Raw genomic sequence first — 13835 nt, 5'->3', positions numbered from 1 at the left:
AGATCTTCTTTAAGTTCTTTATGCAGCAACTAAAGTGATCACAAAGTTCTTGATATGAATCTTGATCTTGATAACCCTGAGTGTGTATGAAGGTAAACACTTCTAAATCATAAGAGATTCAACACACAACACATTAAAGACTTTAGAGAGCTTTTAAGTACAAAACCCTGAATCTACAAAAGAGGCACAAGATGCACTCTAATCTCTCTAAAAAGCCATGAAAACCCTACCTAGGGTTAGCTTATAATGTCCTTTAAATACTGGGAAAAATAGATCGCGTTTTGGGCTTTAAACGAATAAGTTATGACATTTTTACGTTTGCTGATTTTTGCTGATCTGCGACTTTCGATCGATCAAATCTAATTTTCAATTGATCGAGCCTTGTAGAATTTGAATAGTGATTTCCTGCAATTACTTGATTCCAAACTTAATTTAAACCAGACTTTGAGCAAGTCTAAACCTAGACTAAATGTTTTGATCATGGTTTGCCAACATATACAAATTGAAGTTCTAATACATTAGTTCCTAAAGTCTTAGAACCTAACATATACCACAGACTACTTCTTTTTTTGATTCACTGCAACCACAAGTTCTCCTACTTGTGACTTTGAGACTCCACTCAAAGGTTTCAGATCTTCTTTAAGTTCTTTATGCAGCAACTAAAGTGATCACAAAGTTTTTGATATGAATCTTGATCTTAATAACCCTGAGTGTGTATGAAGGTAAACACTTCTAAATCTCATAAGAGATTCAACACACAACACATTAAAGACTCTAGAGAGCTTTTAGGTACAAAACCCTGGATCTACAAAAGAGGCACAAGATGCACTCTAATCTCTTTAAAAAGCCATGAAAATCCTACCTAGGGTTAGCTTATAATGTCCTTTAAATACTGGGAAAAACAGATCGCGATTTGGGCTTTAAACGAATAAGTTATGACATTTTTACGTTTGCTGATTTTTGCTGATCTGCGACTTTCGATCGATCAAATCTAATTTTCATTCGATCGAGCCTTGTAGAATTTGAATAGTAATTTCCTGCAATTACTTGATTCCAAACTTAATTTAAACCAAACTTTGAGCAAGTCTAAACCTAGACTAAATGTTTTGATCATGGTTTGCCAACATATACAAATTGAAGTTCTAATACATTATTTCCTAAAGTCTTAGAACCTAACATATACCATTTGTGTTTGCCATTAGCTTAAAAAACTAGTTTTTTTTACTATTCAACTTATTTTTGTTACTATTTATGGGCTCCACTGTATTATTTTAGCTCCCTTTTAGCTTTATCTACAACATTTTTAGCAAAAAGTTTTCAATTTCAGCTAGAGTGAAACTACTGCTAATATTATTAGCCTTTAATTTTGAATGGAATAGTAGTTTCAGACATTGTCATCAATCTGTTGAGACTTTGGACACGGCAAAAGCCATTGTTAAGGTTCAACCCCAAAGCATTGTTGCAGTCAGGGAAACAAGTGAATACATGAATAATCCCACTTTAATAAACGGTGGAGATTGTAGTTTATAAAAGTGGAGCTCCTTAAAGTTTTAATGGAATCCATTGAATTTTGGAGAAAAGGATTTGTGCTACTCAAATATGTCTCAATACATTATGCAACCCAGAACATGGCATTCCAATTCTCTTTTTCTTCTCTCTGGCCCCATTGATATTGTACTGTTATAAATACTAAGTGTCCGTTTGGCATAATTAATTTTGCCAATTTATTTTACTATTCAGCTTATTTTTGCTACTATTCATGGGTTCTACTATATTTTTTGGTACTATTCATGGGTCTCACTATACTATTTTAGCTAACTTTTACCTTTATCTACAGTACTTTCAGCAAAAAATTTTCAATTTTAACAAAATAAGCGGATCCTAAACAGACGTTAAATATACTTATTTTCTCCTCATTTCAGACTGCATAATCACATTGAACCTAACAACGTAACCTTTTGTGGCTCTGGCTTGGTACCTTTCTTGACAGGTTGCCCAAACAGGGAACCTTCTGTCTTCATTAACTTCATTGGTTCATCATACTCCATTAGTTTTCCTGAAATAGAATAGATACATTTCCTTCTGAACATTGAACAATATGCCAAATTTATTGCTTCATGCATCTCTATTAAATATCACAGTTTTATATTTGGGTTTTTGTTACTTAATTGTATATGCTATGTAGTATGAACTTCAGATCCTTCTATAAAATGCATACTGCATATACAGTTGACACACATTGTCAAAAGAAATGGACAAGTACAACATGACTCATCTGCATATTGTGAAGTCAAAAGTGAATTGCCTTATCTATTCTGTAAACGTTGTGAAGTCAGATCTAGCTAATGATTACGTCTAAAAAAACACCTTAGTTGAAAATTTTGGATTAAAAACTTTAGAAATTAGCTAACATTAACATAATGAAAGGCATCCACAGAAAAATAGACGATTTGGTGCAAAAACACACGGAATATTCTATAGAAAAGGGTTGAAGTAATATATGTGACTCACCATCACTAATAGCGAGAACCATCGTGCAATCCATCTCTGTAGGTATCCTGTGAGCCACAGTGATCACGGTACCATCTGCAAATTCAGTACGAATGGTTTTCTGAAGAATCATATCAGTTGCATTATCAATTGATGCAGTTGCTTCATCGATCACCAATATCTTACATCTCCTCAAAAGTGCTCGCCCTAAACAGAAAAGTTACCGCTGCCCCATGCTCCAATTTGACCCGTATTCCACAACTGCTATGCAAGTCCTTTGTTGATAAAGATCAAAATCTAAAAACACAGAACATTCTGCATATTAAAAAATATTGATATGTTACCTAAGGAGTCTAGGCCATTTCCTTTCTCTTGAAGAGACTCTTGTATCTGGCACTTCCCAAGAACCTACAAATGGAAAATTATCAATTAGGGCATATTTGCAATCCATGTAGAAATGAATAAATAAAAAAAGTATAGTTCTTTATAAGCATTGTTCACCAAATGGAAGATCCAATAAATTGTTCTGATGTTAAAGCAATCAGAAGTGGAAAAGGACCAAAGTAATACCTCCCATATCTCTTGGTCAAAATGTTGAGACAAGGGATCCAAATTGTATCTCACAGTCCCATTAAAAAGAGTAGGATCTTGAGGTATTATATATTCCAAAACGTGACCTCAGATCATGAAGTCCAATTGTAGAGATGTCAATGCCATCGACAATAATCTTCCCCCCTATTGGCTCCACAAGACGAAAAAGAGCACTTATAAGGGTTGTCTTCCCACTGCCAGTTCGGCCAACAATACCAATCTTGTGCCCTCCTTCAAAAGTGCAGCTAATCCCGCGAAGAACAAGTGGTGCATTGGGACTATATCTGACCTGTTTCAAATAAATTTTCTCAGTATGTACAGAAACCTTCCTCAAATTTAACATTAAAGGAATTATCGTTTACCTGCAAATCTTGTATCTCCACTTTACCCACAGCCGGCCAATTAGTTGCGAGCCGGTTCCCTTCTATTACTTCAGCTGCTTCAATGGGAATATGCATGTATTGGTTTAGCCTTTCTACACAAATCATGTTATTTTCTAAAGTGCACCGCTTTTGAGCTGTACGGACAAATATCATATTTAAGGAAAGACCATAAGAAAGTGCCATTCCGATGAATCCTGTAGTTGAAAATTCATATGGTCATTTGTAAAAATAACCGTATGATTGCAAGGGTCATACTTCCAATAAATATAAGGTATACTGACCAGAGCTAATGGCTTGTTTGGAAGTTTAGAGAGGGAGGAGAGTAGAGGGGAGTAGAGGGAAGGAGAGTAGTGGGGAGGAGAGTAGAGGAGAATGATTCACCTCCACCTTATTTGGATGTTTTTAAAATTAGTAAGGGGGAAGGAATTAATTAGCCCTTCCCCTTGTGTAATTTTGTTGATATAATAAGGGTAAATTAGGTAATTTACTTGGTCAATAGTTTATGTACTCTACTCCCCCTCCAAATCTCTCCAATTTGGGGGAATTAAAATTAGGAGGCTAGAGGGAGTCCAAATCCCTCCAAACTCCTCCAAACCCCTCCCCCTTATCCTTTAAAAAACTTCCAAATAAGGTAATTGCATTACTCTCCCTCTCTCTACTCTACTCTCCCTCATTTTTTAAACATCCAAACATGCCATAAAAGTCCGGGGAGGAAGCAAAACCATGCAAAGTGCAGTAGAGGTAAAAATTGTTGAACTGACCATTTCTATCCATTGAATCAACCACTCATTTGCAGAGAAACTGTGGAAAAAAGGACTAGCATTTGTGTCAATGAGGTCAAGATTCTTTTTGAAGAACTGGTCTTCTTTCTTAAAAACCCTTATTGTGATGACTCCTGCTGCAGACTCTGCTAGATGATTCGCTACTAATGATTTTGTTGTTCCATTGATCCGCATCAACTCTTTTGCAGAGGCATAGTAATATCTCTAATAATGTAAAAGGCAATTAAATATACTTACTAAAACAAAAGAGAACTCAATGACGTTTCACTTGTTTTGAAAGAAGCCACCCCCTACCTCCCCAAACAACAACAACAACAACAACAACAACAACAACAACAACAACAACAACAACAATTTTTTTTTTTTTTTTTTTCCCTCCTTGAAGAGTGCAAGAAAGGACAATTGCTACTCAGCACAATTAATCCAATCAGGTGAACATTTTCATCTAATTCTTAAACCTTTTCACTACATACCATAAGAAATGTTGGGTCCAAGAATGAAACTAGCTTAGAAGTTCTATACTCTTATCCAAAACACATGAATCGGTTACTATAATACTAAGTTTCATTATTTGGTGGCATATATTTCATCAAGATTTTCTCATATTACTTCGATGATTTCATTCTAGATTTTAAATTCTTATTGATGCAAAGCAATTCCAACATCCAGAGTTTGTTTATATGCATTGTAATAAATCTCACTTCATGTACTTATGTCTTACAGTTTCATGCAGCCAAGGATGATGGTTCCAGACAGGGACGGAGCCAGGACTTAGAGGAAATTTGGGGAGGGGGGAATTGCCCCCCACGTCCAACTACAGCTCCGTCCCTGGTTCCAGATTGTAACATAAACAAATGGTATTGCGACAAACAAGACCTGCCAGGTCACAACAGCAAGTACTACAAGAGCAGAATATCCATTAATGGCAGACGAAACATAGAACTTAAGGCTAAATGGGACATCAAGATCTATGATACTCAGATCAGAAGACACCTGCACATAAAACAAGGACAAATTTGGAAAAATGAGTTTTAGCAATCAAATGATAGGGACATTAACATTGTATGTTTGCGATGCTTACCCGACTATGTATCCTTCCTAGAGGTGTGGAATCATAGAAGGACACGAATGCATGAAAAAGGGAGACTAATAGCTGCGAAAACAATGATTTCGAAGATTTAAGACCCAAAGCAAGTATAGAAATGGATCTACAGGATATAAAAAGTGTTGAGGCTAATCCAATCAGCATATAATCCACGACCAATCTCAATGTGCTAACATGAGCATTATCAACGTTAGCAGCTATCCATGAGTTCTGTAATATCTGAGAAACCACAAATATTAGGTGAGAGAGACTGGCTATGAAGAAGAGCAAAAACCCTTTGTTTTGATCTAGATATTGCTTGTAAGCTTTAAGGCCAGTATCTCCTATTTCTCTCTCTTCTTGCTTAATCAATTGTTCACCTTTACATGCTTTTAATTGCTTCTCAACATTAGTGTTTTTAATCTCTCTGGAAGATGTTCCTTGTTTATGGGCAGAACTAACAACTGCAAGCCTTTCAGAACCCGCTGTCTCTTTGTGTGCAATAACAAGGTCCTGAAATAGTTTGCTTGAGGCCAAAAACTGATGATAAGGAGCTTCTTGTAAGATTTCCCCATTTGACATCAACTGTCCAAATAATAAATCTCACACCAAATCATTATGTGGAGCCAACAAATTCTAACTAATGATAATATCTATACCGAATTACATAAAAGGTATAGATCGATATGGTCTGCCGGCTAAGTGGCTCTTGTAGTGCATAATTCTTGACATAACTAAAGATGATTGGAGTTCAACCAAATCGTGATGAGTGATGGGGAGATCGAGAAAATAATAGAACAATGGTAACTGATAAACTACTATGAGACCAGGTTCAAAATCAAGCCTACCTATGCCTTGATAAACTACCATTTGCCCCAAAAAGTTTAAGTTGTTAGGAAATTGAGAATTTAATCATTTGACCATTATTCAAACAATAACAAATTTAAATTCTTCAGCCGGTATTTGAAGATTTTTAATAATAGATACTGACAAAGTGGCCTTTAGATACCTCAAACATAGTTGCTGTTGCTTTAAAAAAAAAAAAAAAACACACGATAACTCAGCTCAGCTCTCTGTGTACTTTAATATGAAATTAGGTATACTAACCAAAACAGAATTAAATGCAGGCAGGAAGTCTACTTGATGAGTCACTAGTAAGACTGTCTTCCTGGAAAGTGCTCCTATAACATATTCCTGTCACAAGTTAAGTGATATCACACATGAAGTTAGTAATTGAACCAAAATAAATATTAAAGAAAATAACAAAGATATGGAAGGAGTTTTGCAAACAAAATTACATTAAATATGCTTGTTGCAGTCCGTGAATTCAAAGCACTGAATGGATCATCTAAAAGAAATACATCAGCATCCTGATAGAGAGCATGGGCAAGTTGAATGCGTTGCTTCTGACCACTTTAATACCTCTCTCCCCTATTACAGTGAGATCACCAAAGGGAAGCAACTCAAGGTCCTTAACCAATGAACACCTCTCTAGTGCTTCTCTGTATCTGTCACTATCCATAGCAGACCCAAATAAAATATTCTCCTGTATTGTCCCACTTTGTATCCATGCTGTTTGAGAAACATAAGAAATATTCCCACAGACTTTTATCTGTAATTTCAATAAATGAACCGAATTGCTTAGTTAGAATGCTTGAATCTTTTCTCATTTCAGATGAGCACTACATTTATGTCATATGGATGCATAGCTATGGCTGGGAATTGAAGTCTTGGACTACATATGATAAGAGACAGTTCAGGCAGAAGTAGAGTTGTATTTTGAGCTTGAAAAGAAAGTATAAGATAAAAAGAGTAGTAGTCACTTACGGTTCCCTGAATTTTTGGAACTTCTCCGAGAATTGCTGCTAGAAGCGTTGACTTGCCTGAACCAACTTCTCCACATATGGCTACCTTTTCACCAGGTCTAACCTCCAAATTTATGTTTCTCAGAGTGGGCTTCAATGAAGTCTCTTCCCATGAGAATTCGGCTGAGTTGATAAAAATGGAGTGATTCACATTCTCCATGTTGGAATTGTTCTGAACATGTGCATTCTGCAGCTTTGGTGCTTCAAGGAAACGTGCAAATGCAACCTTGGCTTGAATGACAACCCCTATGACATCAGGAACAGTTCTAATTGGATCCTGAACAAGGCGAAAGGTTGCTACAAAGGTGAAAACGTTATTTGCATGCAGAGGAATTCCAAGGAAGTAACATGCTCCAAATGTTGCAAAAGAGATCAAAACAGGAGTTGACCAAAAGAGAATGCTATGATATGTTTTCTCTGATTGCACTTTAGATAACCATTTGTACTCCATCTTCCTCAAATTTTCTATGACTTTCTTGAAATGGGTTTGCCAAGCATACAATTTCTAAACCTTCATGTTTACTAGAGCCTCAGAACTAGCCTTCAGTCTCTCATCTTGTGCCACTGTTAGCTTAGACTGAAACTTATGTTGTAACTTTGCAAGTGGAATATTGCAAAGCACGATGAGAATTATCACCACCAGTGCTGCAATTGTTGCTAGCCCCACCGCACGAAAAAGAATTAGTATTGTAATACATAGCTGGAGGCTTGTTGTCCATGTCTGATGGAACCAAAATGGAAATTCTCCAATTCTATAAGCATCTACTGTAACATAGTTCATTATCTCAGCACCTGAGTGCATTAACTTGGCAGAATTGGATAATCTCAGTTGTTTATTATAAATGGCTGCTAAGAGCAATGACCTCACTTTCAGTCCAACAAGCCTGCTTCGGAAGAACCACTGCCTTTGTGACATGGATTGTATGCACTTTGAAAAGAAAAAGGCTATTGCCAATACATATCCTTCGTACTTGAATTTTCCTTTTCCCTCATAAGCCAGTATGAAGGCATTTAGAAGTACTGGACCACTAGACAGTGTGAGAATATATAACAAAGCAAAGCACCCAGATAAGAACATTTCTTTCCAATGGATTAAAATTATTGCCTGTAGGATTGATGTTTGGGATGTTGGTTCTGCTCTTTTCTGCTTATTCATTTGCTCCACGAACAAATAATAACAATTTTCTGCTTGATCTCCCTCACACAGCTTGGGTATATCTGCATCCTCAAGAGTTTTCTGCCTACCCTTTTTCATCAATGGATTCAACCACGAAAATGAAATTCTACTGAAGAATCCAGCTTTGGCAAGTGGAGTAACAAGTCCTACTGAAGAATCCAGCTTCTGTTTTCGCTTTGTTCTTCAAAGTCTCTATTGCATACAAGAAAATAATTATTTGTAAATATAGAATACTTGTCATTTTATTACTGATAGCTACATGTGTCATGTAGCTATGGAAGTGCAGGTGTGCTGAGCATTGGAAATGTAGGTGCATGTCAAGGACATATAGCTAGACAAGGTTTCCTTATTTTCATGAAAATTAATATTAATAGAGTTCATTCTGACAGTTACTGGATGTGTTTAGCAGGGTTAATCTCATCTGAGTGGAAAACTTTGCATGTTCTTGTTCTCAGATTAGCCTGGAATGCTTATATAAATCATATGTGGAGGGACAGGAACAAAGAGCTCATTATAATATACAACAACAAAAACACAAAGCCTTAGCCCTAAAATTTTGAGGTTGACTATGGATCCTCAACAACTTAATTAAGATTGGCCATATGTATTCTCTTGAGCTCATCATAATTAGACATGGCAAAACGGGCGGGTCAATTGGGTTGCGGGTCAAACGGGTTGCGGGTAAAAAAAGGAGGTTATTTTAAGTGGGTTAAAAACAGGTTTGGGTCAATCGGGTTGCGGGTAGGGTCGGGTTGACCCATATTTTTCACATGAATTTTTTTATTTATTTATTTTTTAATAAAGAAAACAACATATATTTGCCATTTGGAAAGTCATGCAATAAATTACTTAATGTAAAATGTATTACTTTGAATTCACCACTTATATCAAGAATGAACTCAGTTAAACTTATTAATATTTATTCAATAATTTTAAAATTATACAAATCCTAACATTGCTATCTAAAACAAAATAACACAAAAATAAGTAAAGCAAATACACAAGTTTAATTTCTATACAATATCAACATCCCAAAATATAAAACAAAATTACAAATGACTTATTGAATAACTCTTTTGACAAAGAATAAAAACATATAAGAAATTTATAATCTCGAAAATTAATTTTATAATCTATTATTAATTGTAGTTAGCACTTTATTTCAATTTGAGATATACATTAAAGTTTGATAATTTACTTATTCATACATGGTCTCTTTTATGAATATCATATCATCGTTAAGCAACACACACTCTAGGAAATATCATAATTTATTTTGAAAAGCCGTTTATTTTAGACATAAATTGTTAAAAAATAGGTCTAAGCATTCATAATTTATGCTGATTTGATACTTTGGCTTCACTATTTTCATACTTGTAAATGTTTCTCACACATGTCTACAATTTTAAATCTATGTTTTTTACTCTACTGTAACAAGATTATCTTGGCATGTACTTTGTTATTTGATATCTAAAAATCTTTACTAATTACAGAATGCTCAACCATTCATCTTTCAATTAATTTGCATTTTTTTTTTGGTTAGGAAACGAACTTCAATAAAAACTAAACAAAGCCATCAGTTACAGAGCATGCTCTGTTTACATATACCCCAACAGAGTCCTCATCTAAAATGTTTCTAATGTCTACATGCTGACAATCAAAGGAAATAAATTCATGCTCCTGGTCAGTGCTCATTCTGGCTAGCATATCCGCACACCGGTTGGCTTGGCGATAGCAATGCCTAACTTGAATTCGACGAAATCGGCGCATCAGTTGTCTGCAGTCATCCAAAATGGGTGAAATAACATTATTGTGGTAGTTTGGGTTGAGAAAGCACTCCAGAACAGCTTTGGCATCAAGTTCCACTACAATAAAATGAGCATTCAAGTCACTACATAAAATGAGCCCCTCCCTAAGCCCCTATAATTCAGCTACAAAACTGGTGGATATTCCTATTCGCTTTGAAAATCTAGCAAGCCATTTGCCATTTTTATCCCTCACCACTCCACCACAACCCGCCAGGCTTGGATTTCCCTTTGCAGCCCCATCCGTATTGAGTTTAACCCATCCTTCCGGCAGTTTCTCCCATCTAACCCTCTTAATAATGATGGTGCGTGTCAGGCCTCTAGGGGATGAAGCGCAAAACACAAACTCCACCGCTTGATTCACTATCTCCATGGCTAGCTTCGGGTTTGGATTCTTCCTATCAAAGAGACACCTATTTCTTGCCTTCCATATATTCCAAACAACAAAGGAGAATATCGTTTTCCATGGAATATGTTCACCAGCCTGATTGTTCCTTGACTTCACATTATTCTTCAGCCACTTCTGCAAATTTGGCAGCCAAAACTCATGGTTTGAAGACTGCACTCCCAGCTTCCTCCATACATTCTTAGCCCAACCACAATCCCTTAGAGCATGCAATATTGTTTCAACTTCTTGATGACAAATGGGGCAGCAACCATCATTAATCACTCCCCTTCGCATAAGGCAAGTCTTCACCACAATGCTCTCATGAGCACAATGCCATAAGAAGGTTTTGATACGTGGCAATGTCATCAACTTCCAAATCCAGCTAGCATCGAAACCCACATTCATATCAAACCCCATGGCAAGTTTATAAGAACTCTTTAAGTCAAAGTCCCCTCTAGGATTGTGTAACCACGCTATCTTATCATTGCCCCTTCCTAATAATGGCATCGAGGTTGCTTGGAGCATCAACTTAATTTCTAGTGGAAAATCAAATGGCATACGGCTCCAATCCCACCCTATGTTCACTTCCCAACTAGGAGCTTCTCTAGGAAGAGGGCCTCGAATGAGCTGCCGGAGCGGACCCAACCTTGTCCAATTACCATACCAAAAATTCAGTTTGTTATCCCTTCCCACCATCCACATACTTCCTTTGGTGAAAACCTCCCTACCTTTTTTAATGGCTGCCCAAACACGAGAGCAAGGAAGCCTATCAGCATTAGGAGCATTTACACTTCTGCTATTGCCATACTTGGTTTTCAAAACTTTAGCCCAAGGGGCTTCTTTTTCAGTGTTTAATCGCCAATTCAGCTTTGCAAGAAGGGCAATATTTCTTCCCTTTGCCGTTTGAAGCCCAAGACCACCTTCATCTTTAGTTCTCGTCACCTTTTGCCATCCAATCCAATGGATCTTCTTGATTGTCTCCGAGGAACCCCAAAGGAAATTCTGATTAACCCGATCTAAACTATCAAGAATTTTCCTTGGTAGATGAGCACATTGCATCACATAGGATGGAATAGTTGCTAAGGAAGCTCGGATGAGTACAGCCCGGCTAGCCAAAGACAACAAATTCGCCTTCCAACCCGCAAGCTTTTGCTTAACCCTTTCCAAAATGAAATTATAGTCTTGGGAGGAGGCGCCTGAGTGTTTAATAGGGATCCCTAAATATTTACCAAGATTCGGAGTGGATGCAAATCCAAGGATGTCACAAAGTGATTCTTTAGTGTCCTTATCAGCATTTGGTGAGAAGTAAACCCTTGATTTCGCTTCACTGATTGTTTGGCCTGATAAGCAACAAAACTCATCAAGCGCATCCTTAATGGCTGAACAATTGACATAATCCGCTTTGGCAAAGAGAACAAGATCATCTATAAAGAATAGATGGGAGAAAGCCGGTCCACTCTGAGAGGCCTTAACTGGCTACCATACCTTCCTCATACATTTCTCCTCAATGAGCTACCCAAGATAGTCCCTACACATAATAAACAAGTATGGAGATAGCGAATCTCCTTGCCTTATTCCCCTTGAGGGGTATATCGGCTCTAAGGTATCTCCATTAACCATAATAGATGTTGTGACCGTTGAAATACAACTCATAATAATTTCAATAAGATCCACCAGAAGATTATTTCTAAAAAGCATATCCTTGATGAAACTCCATTCAAGCTTGTCATAAGCTTTCTCGAAATCAATCTTCAAAGCCATATAACCCACTCTTCCTTTTTTCTTGCTAATAGAGTGAATGACTTCTTGGGCTATAATTACATTGTCCATCCCTTTCCTCCCTGGAATAAAGGCTGCCTGGTGTAGAGATATGAGCTTATCCAAATACGGTCTCAATTTATTAACTATAATCTTTGTGATAATCTTATAGACTGTGTTGTATAAGCTTATGGGCCTATAGTTACCCAAAGTCTCAGGGCCTTGGATTTTAGGAATAAGAGCAATATGAGTCTTATTCAAATAGCTTGGAACTTTCCTTTCTACAAAGACCCTCTTCATCTCTTCCATGACTGAGTTACCAACAACCAACCAAAATCTTTGAAAGAACCTAGCATGCAGCCCATCTGGACCTGGAGCTTTGAAAGCTTTTAGAGACCATAAGCTTGCTTTTATCTCTTCCTCTGTCACAACCCCACTAATGCTCCTCATTTCATCCTCCGATAACCTGACTTGCCATTGAGAAATTGAAGGATATGCTCTAGAGGCACTAGGAAGAGAGGTTGTATAAACTTTGCTAAACCCATCCCGAATAAACTCTTTGATTTTATTTTCTTTATACAGCCATTCCCCCATTGCATCTTTGATTGCTAAAATCTTATTCCATTTCCTTCTAACCAGAGTGGAGACATGGTAGAAGGCGGTATTGCGATCACCTTGAATAAGCCAATTAACCCGGGATTTCAAAGCCCAAAATTTCTATTCTTGCCTCAGAATCATATCAAGCTCCTCCAGCAACTGTTTTTCAAGATTGAGAAGGAACGTTGAGGGCTTGATAGAAATTGCCCTTTGTATGCCATTCAATCTAGCCATTATATTCTTCTTCTTGGAGAAGATGTTTCCAAAATGTAATTTATTCCAAGCTGAAGCCTTCTTTGTAAAGTTATCTATGGCCTCCTCAAGCTCATTAGACATTCTCCACGCTTGAGACACAACCTTAGGGAAAGTAGGATCTGTCAGCTAGCAAGTTTGAAACTTAAAAAGTCTCTTTCTCCCCATGTGCCTCGTTGGAAGCATATCAAGCATTACCAGGCAATGATCTGAATTGCATCTTGTCAGTTGAACCACCTTAGCATTCGGGTATAAAAGGCACCAACTTGCATTGACAAAGAACCTGTCAATCCTTTCTTGAATAAGGGCTTGCACTTCCCTTTTGTTAGTCCAAGTAAAACGAGGACTAGAAAAACCAATATCAATCATGCCACAATTATCTAGACATTCTTTGAATAATAGAGATCTATTTACACTGATTGCCCTACCACCATATTTGTCCTCATCTAAAAGAGGTTCATTGAAATCACCTGTTACTACCTAAGGCATATTATGAAGTTTCGTAACTTTATTTAAATTATCCCACAATATGTGCCTTTCGGCAGTCCTCGGACTAGCATAAATTGCAGTAAATAACCAGCTAGAATTAGAATTCATTACCTTAACAATGGCATGAATTTCTTGCTCAGTACTAGCTAAAGTAGAGACCTCCACCCTGTTAGA

At 36.9% G+C, this 13835-nt stretch overlaps 1 pseudogene; it reads right to left on the bottom strand.

Annotated features, from left to right (window-relative positions):
* Positions 1–1931: 1931 nt before the first annotated feature.
* LOC112002070 (ABC transporter C family member 10-like) lies at positions 1932–12917 on the bottom strand (annotated as a pseudogene).
* Between the last annotated feature and the right edge of the window lie 918 nt (positions 12918–13835).

This window comes from Quercus suber, unplaced genomic scaffold (genome assembly GCF_002906115.3).
Source record: "Quercus suber isolate HL8 unplaced genomic scaffold, Cork oak 2.0 scaffold_158, whole genome shotgun sequence".
NCBI lineage: Eukaryota > Viridiplantae > Streptophyta > Magnoliopsida > Fagales > Fagaceae > Quercus > Quercus suber.
Note: the sequence above shows the minus strand (reverse complement) of the source record. Positions and strands in the feature narration are given on the sequence as shown.